This window comes from Poecilia reticulata, linkage group LG12, assembly GCF_000633615.1.
Source record: "Poecilia reticulata strain Guanapo linkage group LG12, Guppy_female_1.0+MT, whole genome shotgun sequence".
NCBI classification, from domain to species: domain Eukaryota; kingdom Metazoa; phylum Chordata; class Actinopteri; order Cyprinodontiformes; family Poeciliidae; genus Poecilia; species Poecilia reticulata.
Window position 1 is genome coordinate 21821700 of NC_024342.1, and position 9328 is coordinate 21831027.

Consider the following 9328-nt stretch of genomic DNA (forward strand, 5'->3'; position numbering starts at 1 on the left):
CCGCCCGTACCTCCGTCCGTACATACATCCATCCATCCATCCAACCAGACGTCTGTCCATCCATCCATCCAGACGCCTATCCGTCCGTCCGTCCGTCCGTCCGTCCGTCCGTCCGTCCGTCCGTCCGTCCGTCCATCCATCCATCCATCCATCCATCCATCCATCCATCCATCCATCCAGACGTTTAACTCTCTGAATCCCTCCAGTTGTTATAATTCATCCCATCGTCTTCGTTGACCATGTTTAACAAGTTTAGTATGTAAACTTGTGAGTGCAGCTGCAGTCGGTGCTGTCTGGTCTGCAGCCTGTTCTCCTCTGTGGCCTCCAGCCAGTCAGCGATCTCCGTTCAGTGAGCGCTCTGGTGAGCAGCGCTCACTGTGAGAGGCCGGCCGGCTGGCCGGCGGCAGATGCCACGTTTCAGCAGCCTGATACCAGCTCCGCTCCGCCGGTGCCGCTCCGCCGTCCGGGCCGCAGCTGGGAAAAACACACAGCTCGCTTACACACCAGCGCTGTTGGGAATACAAAGAGAGGCAGAGATGCAACCAGAGGGGCTTTTATTATGAATTAAATGTCTGAACTGACTAATTATGTTCTTAGGAAGTGCAGAAGGCCAAACAAGCAACAGATATTAAACTCTCTAATGCAATCATCAAATATTGGAATGAAGACCAGAATTAATCAATGACTAGTTAACCTAGTTAATCAATAACTAGTAGTAACTAGCTACATTTACTTGAGTAACTTTTAAAATTACTTTTTGGAGTATATTGTACTTTTACTTTTGGGTAATTTTATTAAGTATTTCTACTCTTACTTGAGAAGAATTTCAGGGTTTTCTACCCACTGAATGAAAAACAAAGACGTTTTAACAAAAAATTCACCAGACAGACGGGTTTTTGTCAAAATTTCTGAAGTTTTTTTGTTGACAGAAACTAATTTAGAAACAATTATTTTTGCCTGATTTTGTCATTTTTTTGTTACATGATTTATTGTCATGTAACAAAAAAAATCAAAAGCTTTAATATTTTGGTCAGTCTGATGTAATTTAAATGATTGTTAATTTGATCAGTTACTCAGTACTCGAGAAGACRTTTTACAAAATATGTTTCATTTACTATTTTGGGAAAATAAATTCATGTTTTTTGATAAAAAGTTTTTTGTATTAGGATGAATCTGTTTTCCAGCCGTATAACTGCAGTGGAATCACTTTATTCGAATCATACCAGTCACATGATCAGCAACCGGATGTTACTACTGGAGAAAACGATGAAGATGACAACAGGAAGTAGTAGGAGGATGATGGTTTGTTTTTGTTTAGTTTATTTTTCGGCCTGGCTCACAGTCGTAAAAATTGTCTCATTTGAACATGTTGACTCCGTAACTCTTATGTAAAATCAGTCTACAATTTCTGCTCCCATGAGTCTGAATGAGAAGCTGAAGTTTCCTCTGATGGCTGAATTATATGGATACATCTCCTGTAACTCTTTACATCCCTGCTATGATTTTTAACAACTTATCACGAGAACAAACTTAATCATGTGATTTTAGCATCATTTAATTTCATAGCAGAAACACCGGAAGTGTCTTGTTTTGTATCGACATTAGCAGAATGTTGACGAAGATTTACACAGATACTGACTGACATCTCTCAGCCTCTCTTAATTTTAGTGCATAATAACAACCAAGACTCAGAAAGCCAAAGGTGACTCAGTTGGTGTGAAACGGTTCCAGCTGGAGTTTCTCCGTTCGTCTCTGACTAAAATGGCTTCCAGCGAGCCGTCTTTCCGTTCAGTCCGGTTGTCGTGATGACTTGTAGCGACCAGATTCTCAGACTCATGAAGCTTCTGGAAGACAAATCGTGACTGAAGTTGGCGATCTCTCACATTAATCACATATTTCCTCTGAGGAACGGGCGCCCGCAGCTCTGGGTGGGTGTGGGGGGCAGAAAAGACACGAAGCGCCGGCGTAAACAATCCCGAGTCGCGGCTGCTTTTCTCACATGGACTCGTAGCTTTGTGGCCTTCATGGCTGCAGCGAAGCGTGGCTGAACGTGATGCTTGTGAGTTCCTACGGGCTGCAGCTGATGTGGCAGACTGGCAAGTTTCCCCTCGTCACGCGTGACTCAGCCCACAGATAATTAAAAACAATGTGCTGCTGTCTGGCAGACGTGGCTGATTCCTCCAGGGCCGACCAAAACATTTCTGGGGCCCTAAGCAGATTTGAATTTGGAGCCCCCGCCCCCATACCAACATATCAACACCAGACACATCATTATTTTATTTATTTATTTATTTCAAACTGGTTTTTCAAAACAAAAATGCAAGTAACCAGTAAGACGAGACAAAACATGTGCATACATAATCAAGAATAAAATAATTAGTTTACCATTACTTTTCTGTTTGAAAAGTATCAGGAAGAACACTTTTTTAATCCTACTTCTTATGTCAATATAATAAAATGTATATCTTATTGACTCAGTTATTAAAAATTTGTAATTAAAATACAAATTTTTTATACATACATATGCCTGCTCAATAAACTGTGCAAAAGAACCAACAAATACAAGAATAAAGTCGTAAAAATATCCAAATTAAGTCATAATATCACATGAACAAAGTCAAAATATTATGAGAATAAAGTCATATCAGAATGAAGACAAAGAATTGCAAGGATAAAGTAATATTACGAGAGTCAAAATACTATGAGAATAGTCAAAATATGAAAATAAAGTTGTTATAATATCAGAATCCGAGTCGCAATTTTAAGTTTATTCTCATAAAACTATGAGTATTCTCGTAAAAACTATGAGTATTCTCGTAGTATTGTGGCTTTATTCTCATATAATGTTTTCATACCACTCCGACGATCTTGGTTGTCGAGGCCCTAATCAGTCGCTTACCTCATGTATGCCTTGGGCCGGCCCTGGGTTCCTCAGGTACGTTTGTCTCAGAGACAGAAACCTTTCTGGTACATTGAAGCGATTCATTAACTGCGGATGTCTTGGCCTCGTTCGATTTCAGACTCTGTGAGGTCGATTCTAGGAAAGATCCAAACCAAATCAAGAGGTCATCTCAACGAAGGCTATTTAATCTGCGCTCCGGTTTCAGTTCAGGCCGGCCGTCTTTCTGCTGTTATTCCTGCTGTTGGACAACAAATCACTGCAATGTTACAGCCATATTAAAAGTCTCACATCAAAGTCTGGGTCTCTTGACATTTGTTTTATGTTAGTTTTGCGTTTGTCGATGCAAATGGTGTGAAATTTGTGCACATTTTTGATTAGTTTTGAGTGTAAATATCTTAGTATACTTGAAATAAGACAAAACTAACTGACTTTCTGTAAGAGAAAGGAGCTGATTTTTAATAAATAATTATTGAATATTGTTTAAAAATGTTCTGGTTCTGCGGAAGATTTTTCACTTCTGGTAAAAATGTCTTACAAGTGAAATAATTTGACACAACTAGAAGTTTCTATTAATATTCAGGAATAATTTACTGAAAAATATCTTCTATATCATTCTAAAATGTTACTTGTAAGTTAAGTTTTTTCTTATTTTAAGATATTTGCTCTAGAAATTAGACCAGAAATACTTAAGATTTTGTGTTTTTACAGAGCAAATGGTGCTTTGGAGGACTTCACTGCAAAAACACAAATATTACCAAGTATTCCTGTTTGATTTTGAGTGAAAATGTCTTAATACAGTTAAAATAAGACTAAACTAACTTCACTCATGATATATAGAAAAAAATGTATTAGTGAAACAATCTGCAAGTGGGACAAATATTAAAAATCACCAACAAATATTTTATATCTTTACCTATTGTGTTTTTTATTTTGTATTTAATTGTTACTCATCTGTTTCTACATTTTTTAATTACTTAAAGTCAAATAATAAAAAAAAGAAAGTCAGAAAAATGTTGTTTTTCAGGTAATATTTACACAACAAAATGTAAAAAAAAAAAATCAAAATACGAAACATAAAAAATAAATAAATTATGCTTTATTATTAAACATCCAACCCAAGCTGCTGACAAATGGTTCAAATCAGTTAGAAACAGAAAAATAAATGCGCTCCACACTTTTCAGATGTTGATTTTTGTCACATTGTCCTTCCTATTCACCTGTTGTGTTGGTTCATTACATAAAATCCCTATAAAATGTGATCCAATAGGACTTTGTAAGTGTTGTTCTAATACACACTCTTCAGTAAAACTCAGTATATATGTAAAGTATGTGATTTTTGGAGTATAACGGTGTTGTAGTTTTGGTGATTGAAGCAGCAGGATCTCCAGTCTGTGGCTCCTCAGAGGATACAAACATCCATCTGATGTCTGGTTGGTTCCCATTTTCACTCGACCTTCGGGTCCAGAACCCACCTGGGAACCTCGGATGGTGAACCGCACCTGCCTCCCTCCGGACGTTTTCCATCTCAGCACGAAAACATCACGACTCTTTTAAAGGCTTCATGCCTCAGAAGGATCTCAGAAAACTGCACAGGAAAAATGTTTATGGTAAAACCAGCTTATTTCACATTTAAAGCACCATAAATGTCAACTTGAAACAAAGTTTTTAGTATTTTTTTATTATTGTAATTGCAATATTTTATTTTTTATTTTTACCTGATAAATAAAAATTAAACTCATAATATTTTAATGAAATAAGCAAAACAGTTGGATTTCTGTAAACAACAAACCATATCCTCAGAGTTGAGTAATAAATGGTAACATTTACTTAATTACATTTACATGAGTAATTTTATTGAAAAAAATTACATTTAGGAGTATTGATACAACGCTGTGCTTTTTACTTTACTTAATTAATTTTATTATGAACTATTTCTGCTTTTACTTGAGTAAAATTTCTGGATTTTCTACCAACTGAATGAAAAACAAACATGTTTTAACCAAAACCTCACCAGACTCAGACACACACCTGCAGTTTCTATTAAAGTTTTATAAGTTTTTATTGAAAGTAACTCATTTGGAAAAATACATATTTTGCCTGATTTGTTTTTTTATTTTTTTGTTACTTATATGGATTATTGTAATTTTATTTCTTAAAATACCAAAATTTCCACTAAACTTTATATTTTGATCTGTATGATGATGTAATTTTTAAATATTGATAATTTGATCAGTTACTCAGTACTTATGTCGACTTTTTACCAAATATGTTTTTACTCCTACTTAAATAATTAGTTGGACAGATACTTTTTACTTTTCCTTGAGTACAACTGTTGTGTCTTTTCAGTAGCAAGAACGGGATTTTGTTCAGTTTTGTTTTATTTTTTCAAAGACACTGGATGTTTTTAGTATCTATTATTAATAAATTTGCATTAAATTGAAAGAGTTCCATCTCAGATTTTCTATTTTAAGATTTTAATTGTATTTTTGTTTTTAATAGCCTACCATCAGGGAAATCTTAAAATTTAGACTAATCCTGAGTACTAACCAAGGACCGCCCAAAAGTCTTCTGCGGGCCACAAATGGCCCCTGGGCCGTACTTTGGACACCCTTGAGATTTTCTTTAGCCTCTTTATTTGCTTTCTCTTAGGGAAAGTGGACTTCACATAAAAAGACTAACTTTGTTTCTGTTTCCTTTAGTATCTCTAAGCCAACTCTTGCCCTGAGTTTGTGAACTACTAGAACCGAGCTTCGCCTATGACCCAGTTCTTTTTTTTAATGAACTACTGAACCATATGAATCCAGCAGCTCTACATATTGTCGTTGCAAAAAGTCCCTTGAAGGAAAGAAAAGGTTACAGAGGGATTTTGGTGCTTCGAGCAGTCCGTATCTGCATGCTCCTGCAAAAATAAATTAATAATAAAGACAAAAACTGCTTAAATGTCAACAGGCATGACCTTCCTGAGATCAGCTAAGTTACCAACATTTTATTTTTAGATTTGCTGGAAAGCAGCTAAAGATTCTGTGTTTTCATCCTCATTCAAAGCTATATTGGAGTTCTAGAAACATCTGCAGTTATCTGAAAGGTGTTAGGATTCATAGTTATGTAGAAAAATGTATAAATATTCTTATTTTTAGTTATATTTCTACTGTGAACAGGCATGAGATTAGACTAAGAGGTTAAACGTGGTGGGGAATACTAACTAAAAATTAAGTTGGCTAACCCTAGCTCACTAATCATAAACATTAGCTATGCTAAAGCTAAAGCATGCACCAACATAGTATTTAGCAGATTTTAATGCTAAAGCACTAATCGTAAACATTAGTTGTGCTAATGCAAACATGGTACACAACATGGTATTTTGTGGTTAGTTATGCTAAAGCACTATAGCAGTATACCAACATGGTATTTAGCTTAAGCTAATTCTAAAATGTTATACAAACATGGTATTTAGCAGAAGTAATGCTAAAGTAGTATACCAACACTGTATTTAGCGCATGCCAAAGCCCTAATAATAATCATGCTATTGCTAAGTCAGTAACATGGTATTTAGCAGAAGCTAACGTTAAAGTGCTAACTTTCTATTGTTTGTGTTTTATTTTGTTCCTGTATAAATTTATTGTTGGAAAAAAAGAGAGCGATTATGAGATTACATGATGAAAGGAAACTGAATTTCTGCATTAAGTCTTCATCTCCTTCAAAATAAGACCATGAATATAAACGGCTAACTAACAATTCTGAACAGTCGATAAACTAAAACATAGATGTTGAACTTTATTCAACTGAAAATTTACAAAAAGGCCAAGTAAATTAGTGCCGTAGAATTCATCTGGAAAAATAATTTAGAGGAAGCAAATAGCTTAATGTTTTCAAAGTTAGCAAAAGAGCTAAATGAAAAATTAGCTCAGATGTTAGCAGATTAACCGAATTATGTCTGCCACTGTTACGTAGTTATAAATTATCTGTCTTTTCTGAAGTGTTACGTTTGGAAATCTTTAAAAAAAACAAAAAAAACAAATTAAAACCTGAACCAGTCATACAACGAGCCTCCCTTCTAAAAGCATGTAAATGTTTTTGTTTCTGTTCATTACCATTCAGTCAGTGGTTGTTAAAATGTCATTCTGGAAGACAGAGGAGCACACACAGCACTCAGCTGACCACAGCTCACATGGCTTCTGATCGATATCTTCCCCTGTTGCCTCTCATTTCCACTTCCATCTGCCTGTTTCAGCCAGAACGAGCCGCAGATATTCAGAGATATCATGTGAGATTGTAAGTGAGCCTTTTAGCGCCCACAGAGGGAGATTTACTGCTGTGTTTGTGGCACTTTAAAGAGGGTTGTAATAAAAGCTTGTAAAGGAAGGAAGGCACTCATGAAAGAGGTTTCACCAGGGAGATTAATAGTCTATTAAAAGCTGAATCAAAAGATCAAAATGGTGACAAATGAAAGTATGATGATGTAGATTGTTCAGTTTGATCAAAATATCGCAGTAAAGATGATGATGAAGGATGCTTTGCTGCAAAAACCTAGATTTACTGATAAATACTCATTCTAACGGGGGTGGTTGGGTTGCCAGGCTTGTTTGACCATCCACCTTTTTTACACATTTAATCCTGGGAAAATTGTGAAGTTAGAGTCGAATCAAAAAGCTACTACTTAAAAAAATTTTATTATATAAAAATGTTAAAAATAATTGTAAAAAATATGTAAAATGTAAATACAAAATAAAAAAATTATATATTTAATATAAAATAAAAGTTACAACACAAAGAACAAGAGAAACCCGTGCCACCTCACACATACACACACACCCACAAAGCATTTTGATATTTACTTACTGTTTTTGCACTTGCGTTTTAAGTTTTAAGCAGATTTTTYAACGTTTTCAGTGTTACAATTTAATCCTATGGTGGAATTTKCTAACTGTTGTTTGTTTTACTTTTAATGCTTGCTGACAAACAAAGTGACACTGTTCATAGATATTGAAGTGTACAGAAATAATTTATGCATCAAATTGTAGCCACGTATGTCAACTTCAGGGAACTGTGACCATTATTGCTACAGGTCTTATGGGTTTTTGTCGAACTCTTTTGGAGCAAAGACATGTCAGACAGTCTACTATTTTTACAATGTGTTTCTCGCTTGTTCTCTGTTTCTATCTGTGTCAGAATTTGTGTTGTCTTCCTTTCTTCAAATTTGTTAAAGCCTTTTGCGTTTACTAGTTTTACTGTCTACAAAGGTCTTCTGCAAACATTGATCAATTTTAGCAATTCACATATCAAGACATTCTTCTTCTACTACTTAATTATGCTGTATCATTTGTTATATCTTACTATTGTAGTTTTCAAATATTTTACAACTGTCATTTTTCAAACATCTTATTGAGCTTTTTCAAATATTTCAAGTTTTATACAAATTTCTGTTGAATTATGTCATAACTTTTGGTATATTTTATTATTGTAGTTTTCAAGTATTTTACTATTGTAATTTTTCTAACATTTTGCTATTGAGCTTTTTCAAATATTTCAGGTTGCATACAAATTTCTGCTTCTCCTGAATTGTAGCAAACTTTTTTGCAAAAAAGTAATTTTTTACAACTTAAAAACCCCCGCCTTTTTTGTTGTTTTTAATGCTAAAAACAACTTTTTAAAATTGTTATAATATATTATTATATATTATTAGTTGTTATTATAGGCCTTCGGAGTGCTTTCACTGCTTGGGCTTGATAGCAAACCAAATGAAAGAGCAAAAGCAGAACAAAAGAAGTATCGTCTGATCTGATTGCTTTTCTGGGTTTAAAGAACAGGAGTCTAAAAAGACGTTGGCAGTTTTTTCTGGACTCTAAGTTTTTTCTAATCCCTGTTCTAGATTGCTGGATAAGTATAAGTAAGTATGTGTCCTCTGGACTTTCTCACACTGGACGAAAAGTGTGATTTTTGACCCTGTATTCTGACGCGAATGCAGCTAGTCATTGACAGATATCGACGGCAATCGACAGTTGRCGGGGCAGCGCAGTTTCGTCGGCCACAGTCGAATGCTGAATCCTACAAGGGGGGGAGGAGCTGCAGGGGGGTAACAGCTTAACGACTCTACTTAACATGTGAATAGCAACAGGAGACCCACGTGAATTGTGAGTCATTGGATGAAAAGACAATGACATGACAATTTGTTACTTACATGTGATTGGTTGGTAGATATCTCCCTATTGGACACACTAGACCTTTATAATTACAGGCCTGGCTAAGCCCCTCCCTAATAAATTATAAAAATAACCCAGAAATAAAAATACACCAAGCACAAGGCATAAGTTTATATTTTTAATTTTTGTTGAAATAGAAATAAGTACATACATGCATATAACACACATTTACAAATAAAGAAACCATACATATATAAAATAAAACACATCTACAAGAAACCACACA